General features: G+C 40.3%; 1 pseudogene; it reads left to right on the top strand.

Annotated features, from left to right (window-relative positions):
* Positions 1 to 814: 814 nt before the first annotated feature.
* Positions 815 to 913, top strand: LOC133245430 (U6 spliceosomal RNA; annotated as a pseudogene).
* The last annotated feature ends 9,646 nt before the right edge of the window (positions 914 to 10,559 follow it).

Below are 10,559 nucleotides of genomic sequence, written 5' to 3'. Positions count from 1 at the left end.
ACACAGGGCATGGATGGTTTGGGAACTAGAAGACTCCAGATCCCACGTCACAGAACATGAATCAGGTAAATGGTGTATGCTCAGTTGCTCAGTCATGTCCGACTCTTGGCGACCCCACAAGACTGTAGCCCACCAGGCTCGTCTGTCCATGGGATTCCCCAGGGAAGAATACTGGAGTGGGTTGCCATTTCCTTCTCCAGGTAAATGGTAATGCACCATTAAAAGGTTTTTAGCCTAGCACCACACAACCAAACACATGTTTTAGGAAGGCTCCAGTCAGGGAGACACGGCATAGGACGCCTGGGCTGCTGCAGAGACTCAGAGGAATGGGGTCAGATGGGCCAGGTTCTAGCCCTCTTTCTCAGCCTCAGGATTTTCACTGTAAAGAAGGAGCATTCTCTATCTTGTGGTGAGAAAATCGCATGAGTGAGGTGCCATCAAATAACCAAATAGAGGACCTAGATTCAGAAATTCACCTTGGACTTCCTGGTCGTCCAGTGGTTGGGGGTCTGCCTGCCAATGCAGGGGACACAGGTTCAATCCCTGGTCTGGGGAGACCACACGCTGCGAGGCAGCTGGGCCCATGCACCACAACACCTGAACTCAAGCCCTAGGGCTTGTGTTCTGCAACAAGAGAAATCTGCAATGAGAAGCCCACACACCACAACTAGAGTAGCCCATCCCCACACACCACAGCAAGAGAAGGCCCACAAGTAGCAACGAAATCCTAGCACAGCCAAAAATTAAATGAATAAAATTTTAAACATTCTGTAATGACATTTTTAAAAATTCCGCTAAATCAGTTTGACAAAACGCATTTCGGCAACACATGTACTAAAATTGAACTACAGGAAGATTAGCATGGCCCTCGTGCAAAGATAATAGGCAAATTCATGAAGTATTCCATATTTTTACCTGTGGTGTTCAATAATGAACCACCACTACTAACCATTTACCATGATTAAAATTAATGAAATGAGAAATTTAATTTCTCAGACATACTAGTCACATTTTAAGTGCTCAAAAGTTACATGTGATTGAAAAAAAAAGTTTGACAGAAATGGCACTAACTCTTGAGGCCTTAAAAGCTTCCAGCTTGCCACATCTGTAAAATGAGGCCACCTATACCCACCTCAGAATTGCAAAGATCCAATGAATGCTGCCATCCCAGACCTGACCACCTTCCCTAACTGGCCCCCTATCTTGAAATCTTGACTCACAAAGACCCATTCTCCCCAAGCAGCCAGAGGAAGCTTTTAATAAATTCCGAATGCCCTCCCATGGCATTAGACCCCACCTGGTACCTGGTCAGCTCCTTTCTGTTGGTCCAGTGGGAACATAATTTGAGCAGAATGACTTGGAGACTAACAGCCCAGCTTCTAAAGCCATAGTGTAGGGTATGATCCAAGATCTGTGACTAGAAACTTAAGTGGGTTATTTACCTCGTCCTCTCTGTAGAATAAGAATAATGCTGGTATAGTGTTTGGGAATTCTCTGCCTATCCAGTCATTAGGACTCAGCACTCACTGCCAGGGGCCTGGGTTTGATCCCTGGTTGAGAAACTAATGCCACAAGTCATGCAGCACTGTTAAAAAGAAGAAAGTTGAGTTCACACACCCAGCAGTAAGTACAATGTCTCACATTTAATAAGTGCTAGCTATTTAAGCACAGAAGAACCAAGATTTTTGTTTTCATATTGTATCTACAATATCTTGAGCAAGCACACAGTGTGTATATATCAAATGAATAAATGAACTTTTCTCTAACTTCTCATGATTCTCCAACCACATTGGTCTTTCTTTTTTCCTTTTTTTATAGTTTAATGTATTTTAATAGCAAACTTACAGGAACAGCACAGGAGACAGACAACATTAAAAACATGTCTTTCCATGTAGGACAACTCAGAAAAGTATAGTGAATGGATGGAATCTACTGTGTGATAAAAATGCTACAAACACCATTTCAGTTCAATTCAGTCACTCAGTCTTGTCCGACTCTTTATGACCCCATGGACTGCAGCGTGCCAGGCCTCCTTGTCCCTCATCTCCCAGAGTTTGCCCAAGTTCATGCTCATTGCATCAGTGATGCCGTCCAGCCATCCTATACTGAAGCCCTCTTCTTCTGCCCTCAATCTTTCCCAGCACCAGGGATTTTCCAATGAGTCATCAGTTTGCATCAGATGACCAAAATACTGCAGCTTCAGCTGTAGCATCAGTCCTTCCAGTAAATATTCAGGGCTGATCTCCCTTAAAGTTGATTTATTTGATCTTGCTGTTCAAGGAACTTTTAGGAGTCTTCTCCAGCACCACAGTTTAAAGGCATTCTGACTTCTTTACCGTCCAGCTCTTACAACTGTACGTGATCACTGGGAAGACTATAGCCTTGACTATATGGACCTTTGTTGGCAATGTCTCTGCTTTGCAACACACTATCTAGGTTTGTTATCGCTTTCCTGCCAAGAAGCTATCGTCTTCTGATTTCATGGCTGCAGTCACTGTCTGCAGTGATTTTGGAGCCCAAGAAGAGGAAATTCATCACTACTTCCACCTTTTCTCCTTCTATTTGCCATGCAGTAACTGGGGCCGGATGCCACGACCTTAGCTTTTTTCATATTTAGTCTTAAGCTGGCTCTTTCACTCCCCTGTTCACCCTCATCAAGAGGCTCTTAGTTCCTCTTCACTTTCAGCCATTAGAGTGGTATCATCTGCATATCTGAAGTTATTGATGTTTCTCCCACCTATCTTGATTCCAGCTTGTAACTTATCCAGCCCAGCGTTTCTCATGATGTGTTCAGCATATAGATGAGTACGTGTACTCCTTTTTCGATCTTAAACCAATCAGTTGGTCCATACAGGGTTCTAACTGTTGCTTCTGGACACACATACAGGTTTCTCAGGAGACAGGTAAGATGGTCTGATATTCCCATCTCTCTAAGAGCTTTGCACAGTTTGTAATGATCCACACAAAGGCTTTAGCGTAGTTGATGAAACAAAGATGTTTTTCTGAAATTCAATCTTTATCCCAATCCCCAAGAAGGGTATACCAAAGAATGTGCTAACCATCAGACAATTGCACTCATCTCCCATGCTAGTAAGGTCATGCTTAAAATCTTGCATGCTGGGTTTCAGCATTATGCGAACCAAGAATTTCCAGATGTCCAAGCTGGTTTTAGAAAAGGAAGAGGAACTGGAGATCAAATTGCCAGTATTCGCTGGATTATAGAGAAACCAAGAGTGCCACCATACCAGGCAAGTAAAGATGATGTTTCTTCACTGCTCCAGTAGAGGGCGCACTCTTGCGAGCGGCTTTTGTAGCCAGCCGCTTCCTCCGTGCTTTACCACGCGTCGATTGCGGGCAGTCGGCTTTGAACAAGCGGTGGTCCAGAGACCCTTACGCTGCTTCTCCTTCGGCTGGAGCTCGGCGAGCTAGAGGCGGCCCTAGAGTTGGAGAGCGACGGAGGCGCGGCGGCGAACGCTGGTCTTTATTTCTTAAATATGCCAGGGCTTTTTAATATTTATTTATTTTTTAGGGCTTAAAAAAAAAATAGCTGCTTTATTGAAATGTAATTCACATAGTATAAAATTCACTCTTTTCAAGTGTACAATTTAGCGGGCTTTTTTAGTGTACTCATTTATCACTAATTGGGCAATCATCACCCCTAATTCCACAACATTTTTATGACTCTCCAAAGGAAATCCTGTTGTACATCAACCTCAATTAAAAAAAAAATCCATTACCCATGAGCAGCCACATATACACCACCACTCACCTCTCCCTGGAGCCCTAGGCAACCACTAATCTATTTTTCTTAAACTATGGATTTGTCTATTCTGGACATTTGGTATAAACAATATCATAATATCAAATATGGTCTTTTGTGTCTGGCTTCTTCGTTTAGCATATGTTTTAAAGGATCATGTTGTAGCATGTATCACTTCACTCCTTTTATGGTCAAATAATATTCCAATCGAATGGCCATAGCAGTTTTTGTTTATCCTTCAGGTGATGAACTTTTGCGTTGCTTCCACTTTGGGGCATAATGAATAGACCATTTGTGCTATCAGTATTCGCATACAAGTTTTTGTGTGAGCAAAACTTCAATTTTTGATTCTCTTGTCTATATTCAAGCCCTTTGCCCATTTTTAAGTTGGCTTGTCTTTATCATTGACTTGTAAGAGCTATTTATAAAACATCTTCTAGATACTGGACCTTTATCAAATTATGAGTTGCAGATATTTTTCCTCACACCATGGGTTGTCTTCTCATGTTCTTGAGGTATCCTTTGAAGCACAACAGTTTTCAAGTTCGATGAAGTCTTAACTTTTTGTTGTTTTTCTTGTACTTTTGCTGTTATATCTGAGAATCCTAGGCCAGATCCAAGGCTGTGAAGATTTACTCTAATGTGTTCTAGTAAGAGTTTTGTGGTCTTATATTTAGGCCATTGATCCATTTTGAGTTAATTTTTGTAGCCACTGTAGGGTAGGGTTTCAAAATTCATTCTTTGCATGTGGATACCTAGTTTTTCTAACATCACTTATTTTAAGACTGTTCTTTCCCTTATTGAATTGTCTTGACAACCTTGTTGAAAATCAACTGATGGCATGGGGACTAAAGGATTGAATGAAAGCAGTCAAAAGGTAAAAACTTCCGGTTATGAGATATATGTCTGCTAGAGATGTAATGTACAACATGATAAATATGATTAACACTGCTGTATGTTACACATGAAAGTTAAGAGTAAATTCTAAGAGTTCTCATCATAAGAAAAAAATTTTTTTCTAGTTTATGTTTATATGAGATGATGGATGTTCACTAAACTTACTGTGATAATCACTTCATAATATATATAAATCAAATCATTATGCTGTACAACTTAAACCTATATAGTGGTGTACCTCAATTATAGCTCAATAAAACTGGAAGGAAATACAAACATAAATTTTTTTAAAAGAAAATGAGGACTTCCCTGGTGGTCCAGTGGTTAAGAATCCACCTGCCAATGCAGGGAACATGGCTTTGATTCCTGGTCCGGGAAGATTTCATATGCTGCGGGGCAACTAAGTCGCAACTACTGAATCTTCATGAAACAATTACTGAAGCCTATACTTCCTAGAGCTTGTGCTCCACAAGAGAAGCCACCACTGTAAGAAGCCTGCACAGTGAAAATAGAGAATAGGCCCTGGCTCACTGCATCTAGAGAAAGCTGGAGCAGCAATGAAGACCCAGTAGAGCCAAAAATATATTAACTAAATTAAAAAAAGAGAACGCACTTATTTATGAGACTTGAAATGCCATTCCATTCGTCTTTGTGCATGCATGCTCAGTTTTGACTGACTCTTTGCGACTCCAGAACTGTAGCCCACCAGGCTCCTCTGTCCATGGATTTTCCAGGTAAGAACACTGGAGTGGGGTTGCTATTCTCTTCTCTATGGGATCTTCCTGACCCAGGGATTGAACCTGGGTCTCCTACATCTCCTGCATTGGTAGGCAGATTCTTTACCACTGAGCCACCTGGGAAGCTCTTTCATTCATCTGTATGTCTGTCCTTATGCCAATACTTCACTGTTGGTTACTGTAGTTTATATTTTTTCTTTTTTGGGTCATGCTGTGTGGCTTGCAGGATCTTAGTTCCCTGACCAGGGACTGAACCTGGGCAATGGCAGTGAAAGCTTGGAATCCTAACCGTTAGGCCACAAAGGAACAACCATAAGTTTTGAAATCGGGAAGTGTGAGTCCTCTAACTTGATTATTTTCCAATATTGTTTTGGCTTTTTGAGGGCCCTTGTAATTCCATGTGGATTTAATGATCAGCTTTTCCATTTCTGCAAAAAAGGCTGATGGAATTTTGGCAGGAATTGCATTGAATCTGGGTTGTATTGCCATCTTAATATTAATCCAGGAATGCAAGATGTCTTCCCATTTATCTAGGTCTTCAATTTCTTTCAACAATATTTTATAGTTTTCAGTGTACAAGTCTTTTACTTCCTTGGTTAAATATATTTCCTAGGTATTTTATTCTTTTAGATGCTATTGCAAAAGGGATTGTTTCTAAGTTCCTTTTCAGATTGTTCATTGCTGATATATAAAAACAACTGATCTTTTGTGTGATCTTTTCTTTAAACTTAAAAAAAATTGAAGTATAGCTACTTTACAATGTTGTATTAGTCTTAAATGTACAGCAAAGTGATTCGGATATATATACTTTATATATACATATGAAAGTGAAAAGAAAGTGAAGTCGCTCAGTCGTGTCCGACTCTTTGCGACCCCATGTACTGTAGCCTACTAGGCTACTCTGTCCATGGGATTTTCCAGGCAATAGTACTGGAGTGGATTGCCATTTCCTTCTCCAGGGGATCTTCCCTATATTTATATATATTGTATATAAGTATTCAGTTCCGTTCAGTTCAGTTGCTAAGTCGTGTCCGACTCTTTGCGACCCCATGAATTGCAGCATGCCAGGCTTCCCTGTCCATCACCAACTCCTGGAGTTCACTCAGACTCAGGTCCATCGAGTCGGTGATGCCATCCAGCCATCTCATCCTCTGTCATCCCCTTCTCCTCTTGCTCCCAATCCCTCCCAGCATCAGAGTCTTTTCCAATGAGTTAACTCTTCGCATGAGGTGGCTAAAGTATTGGAGTTTCAACTTTAGCATCAGTCCTTCCAAAGAACACCCAGGACTGATCTCCTTCAGAATGGACTGGTTGGATCTCCTTGCAGTCCGAGGGACTCAAAAGTCTTCTCCAATACCACAGTTCAAAAGGATCAGTTCTTTGGCGCTCAGCTTTCTTCACAGTCCAGCTCTCACATCCATACATAACCACTGGAAAACCATAGCCTTTACTAGACTGACCTTTGTTGGCAAAGTAATGTCTCTGCTTTTGAATATGCTATCTAGTTTGGTCATAACTTTCCTTCCAAGGAGTAAGCATCTTTTAATTTCATGGCTGCAGTCACCATCTGCAGTGATTTTGGAGCCCAAAAATAAAGTCTGACACTGTTTCCACTGTTTCCCCATCTATTTGTCATGAAGTGATGGGACCAGATGTCATGATCTTAGCTTTCTGAATGTTGAACTTTAAGCCAACTTTTTCACTCTCCTCTTTCACTTTCATCAAGAGGCTCTCTAGTTCTTCTTCACTTTCTACCATAAGAGTGGTGTCATCTGCATATCTGAGGTTATTGATATTGCTCCTGGCAATCTTGATTCCAGCTTGTGCTTCTTCCAGCCCAGCATTTCTCATGATATACTCTGCATATAAGTTAAATAAGCAGGGTGACAATATACAGCCTTGACGTACTCCTTTTCCTATTTGGAACCCGTCTGTTGTTCCATGTCCAGTTGTTGCTTCCTGATCTGCATACAGGTTTCTCAAGAGGCAGGTCAGGTGGTCTGGTGTTCCCATCTCTTTCAGAATTTTCCAGTTTATTGTGATCCACACAGTCAAAGGCTTTGGCATAGTCAATATATATATACATATATTTTTCAGATTCTTTTCCATTACAGGAAAAGAATTTTGAATATAGTTCCTTGTGCTAAACAGGAGGTCTTTGTTGTTTATCTTATATTTAGTAGTGTGAATATATTAATCCCAAACTCCTAATTTATCTCCTCTCCTCCCTGCCCCCACTGACTGTTGACATTGTACCTTGCAACTTTGCTGAATTCTTTTAATAACCCTAATAGTCTTTTTAGTAGATTCTTTGGGATTTATTCTATTTATTTATTTATTATAAATAGATAATATAAATAGGGGGTCATCTGAATATAGATAGCTTGACTTCTTCCTTTTTAATTAACATTCCTTTTATTTCTTTTTCTTTTCCTTTTATTTCTAATTTCCCTGCCTGAATAAAACACCCAATGTCATTCTGAACAAAAGTAGTGAGAATGGACATCCTTGTCTTGTCCCTGATCATTCATTATGATGTTAGCTGGAGGCTTTCTGTAGGTGCCTTTAAGAGGTGAAGAAGTTCACTTCTGTTTCTAATTTGTTGGGTGTTTTTATCATGAAAGGATACTGGATTTTGTCAAATGCTTTTTCTGTGTTTTGAGGTGATCATATGTTTTTTCTGCTTTATTATTAATAAGGCATATTACATTAATTGATTTTTCAGATGTTAGACCAACCTTGCAAACCTGAAATAAATTCCACTTGCATATGGTGTACAGACCTTACTTTCTGCTTGTGCAGAGCTTGGTCAGTCATCTCTCACTGACACTAGGGGGTTTTCAAGTCTCCTGGGTATGTACTCATTCCTGAACACACATGACTTTCTAAATTTTTTGGATTTTCAGGAAAATGTGGGAACTTAAAAAAATTCCCATATTCCTTTATTTCTCCTTTTTTAAAAAAATTTAATTAATTAATTTTTGGCTGCACCTCATGGATCTTATTTCCCTGACCAGGGGTTGAACCCATGCCCCTTGCAGTGGAAGTATGGAGTCTTAACCACTGGACCAACAGGGAAGTCCCTATTACTTCTCTTTAAATTTCAAAAATTTTTTTATTTTTTTTTTATCAGCCTCTTGTTGACCCTAACTTGTTATTTTGAAAAGTAGTTTATTTTCCAGTAATTTCAAATTGACAGTTTTACATACATAAAAGCAAGTCTTGTATCTTGATTAAATATATATTCCTAAATATTAATGTTGACATTATTTAAAATGAAATTGCTTTCATAAATTCTTTTTCTGATTATTTATTGCTGCTGCTGCTGCTGCTAAGTCACTTCAGTCCGACTCTTCTCGACCCCATGGACTGCAGCCTACCAGGCTCCTCAGTCCGTGGGATTTTCCAGGCAAGAGTACTGGAGTGGGGTGCCATTGCCTTGTCCGATTTATTACTAGTATATACATATTAGATAGAGTGTGTGAACGGATTCCGCCTCATATAACTTTGCTGAGTTAGTTGACTAGCTCAAATAATTTTTTGTTGTTATGTGTATGTATGTGTGCTGAGTCATTCAGTCGTGTCTGACTCTTTGCGACTCCATGAGCTGTAGTATGCCGGGCTTCTCTGTTCAGGGAATTTTCCAGGCAAGGATACTGGAGTGGGTGGCCATTTCCTACTCCAGGGAATCTTTCCAATGCAGGAATCAAACCCATGTCTCTTACATCTCCTTCATCGGCAGGCAGATCTTTACCACTGTACTACCTGGGTTATAGTAAGTTTTATATATAATATGATGTGATCTGTGTTCTGTGAATAGACAGTTTTAATTTTTCCATTCACCCATGGATGTCTTTTCTTTCTTTCCTCAAGACTCTGGGTAGAACTTCCAGTATACTACTGAATAACAGTGGTGAAGGCCAGCTTCCTGGCCATCCTGATTTCAGGAGTGACTCTTTCAGCCTTTAACATTAAGCATGATGTTTGCTGTGGCTTTGTATACTACTCTTTTCCATACTAAATAAATTTCCTTTTATTCCTACTTTGTTTGTATTATGAAATAGCACTGGGTTTTAAAACATATTTATTTAGTTGACTGTGTCAAGTCTTCGTCATGTCATGCAGGATCTTTCATTGCAGCAGCTGGGCAGGCTCCAGAGACTGCAGGTTGCAATAGCTGTGGTGCGCCAAGACGTGTGGGATCTTAGTTACCGGACCTGGGATTGAGTCCCCAGGACTGCAAGGAGGATTCTTAACCACGAGACCACCAGGGAAGTCCCAGCACTAGATTTTAATGATTGAGCGACATAGAAGAGTTGATGGGGTGGACACTGGGTTAGGTGGATAGAGACCATGGTGAGTGGGGGTGGGAAATATCAGTCCCATTCTCTTCCAAGCTTCAGACTCATCTTTTCAGCTACTTGCAATACAAATAGCACCTATATGTCCCACAGGCAATTCAAACTTATCCTAAGATTGACTTTCTAGAAACATGCCTCTCCTGTGTTTTCTAGTGATGTCACTCCACCATTAATGTGTTTTCCCAGGGGAGGAACCTCATGTTGCTCTTCTGTCATCCTTATAATCTAGTCTATCACAAAATCCCATCACCCAACACGTGTACCTTGATTCCAACTTCCCCCTTTTTTTTTTTCCAACTTCCCCTTTTTATGTCCAACACAATTGCCTTTTCTTGTACCAAGGGACTGGGAATAGAGAGATGTATAACATGTGCACTATACTCTTTTAAGATGTCAATCTACTGGTAAAACCCATTGAATACAATGTAGTAAGCAGAAAAATAATTTGCTCAAATATTTGAGTACCACTCAAATATTTTTTGAGTACTTATTAAATGCCAGAATGATTATTCTAGGTGTTGGAAATACAGTAGTGAACACAGTTCCTACTTTCATGCTTACTGTATTTTAGTGGGAAGACAGGTAATAAGCATGTAAAAACAATGTTAGTATAGAGTTGCTACTTTACAAAGCAGGCTCAGAAAAGGTATATGGGGGTTAGGCGTGGTAGTGAGAGACCTGAAGTGAGGAGGAAGCCAAGCTAAGCCCTAAGTGAAGAGCCTTTTCAGTCAAGAGAAGGAAAGCCTGAGATAGGAACAACAGGTTGAGTGCCTGCAGATGAGGGAGGGGAACAGGTAGGAGATG

This window comes from Bos javanicus, chromosome 3 (assembly GCF_032452875.1).
Source record: "Bos javanicus breed banteng chromosome 3, ARS-OSU_banteng_1.0, whole genome shotgun sequence".
NCBI lineage: Eukaryota > Metazoa > Chordata > Mammalia > Artiodactyla > Bovidae > Bos > Bos javanicus.
Note: the sequence above shows the minus strand (reverse complement) of the source record. Positions and strands in the feature narration are given on the sequence as shown.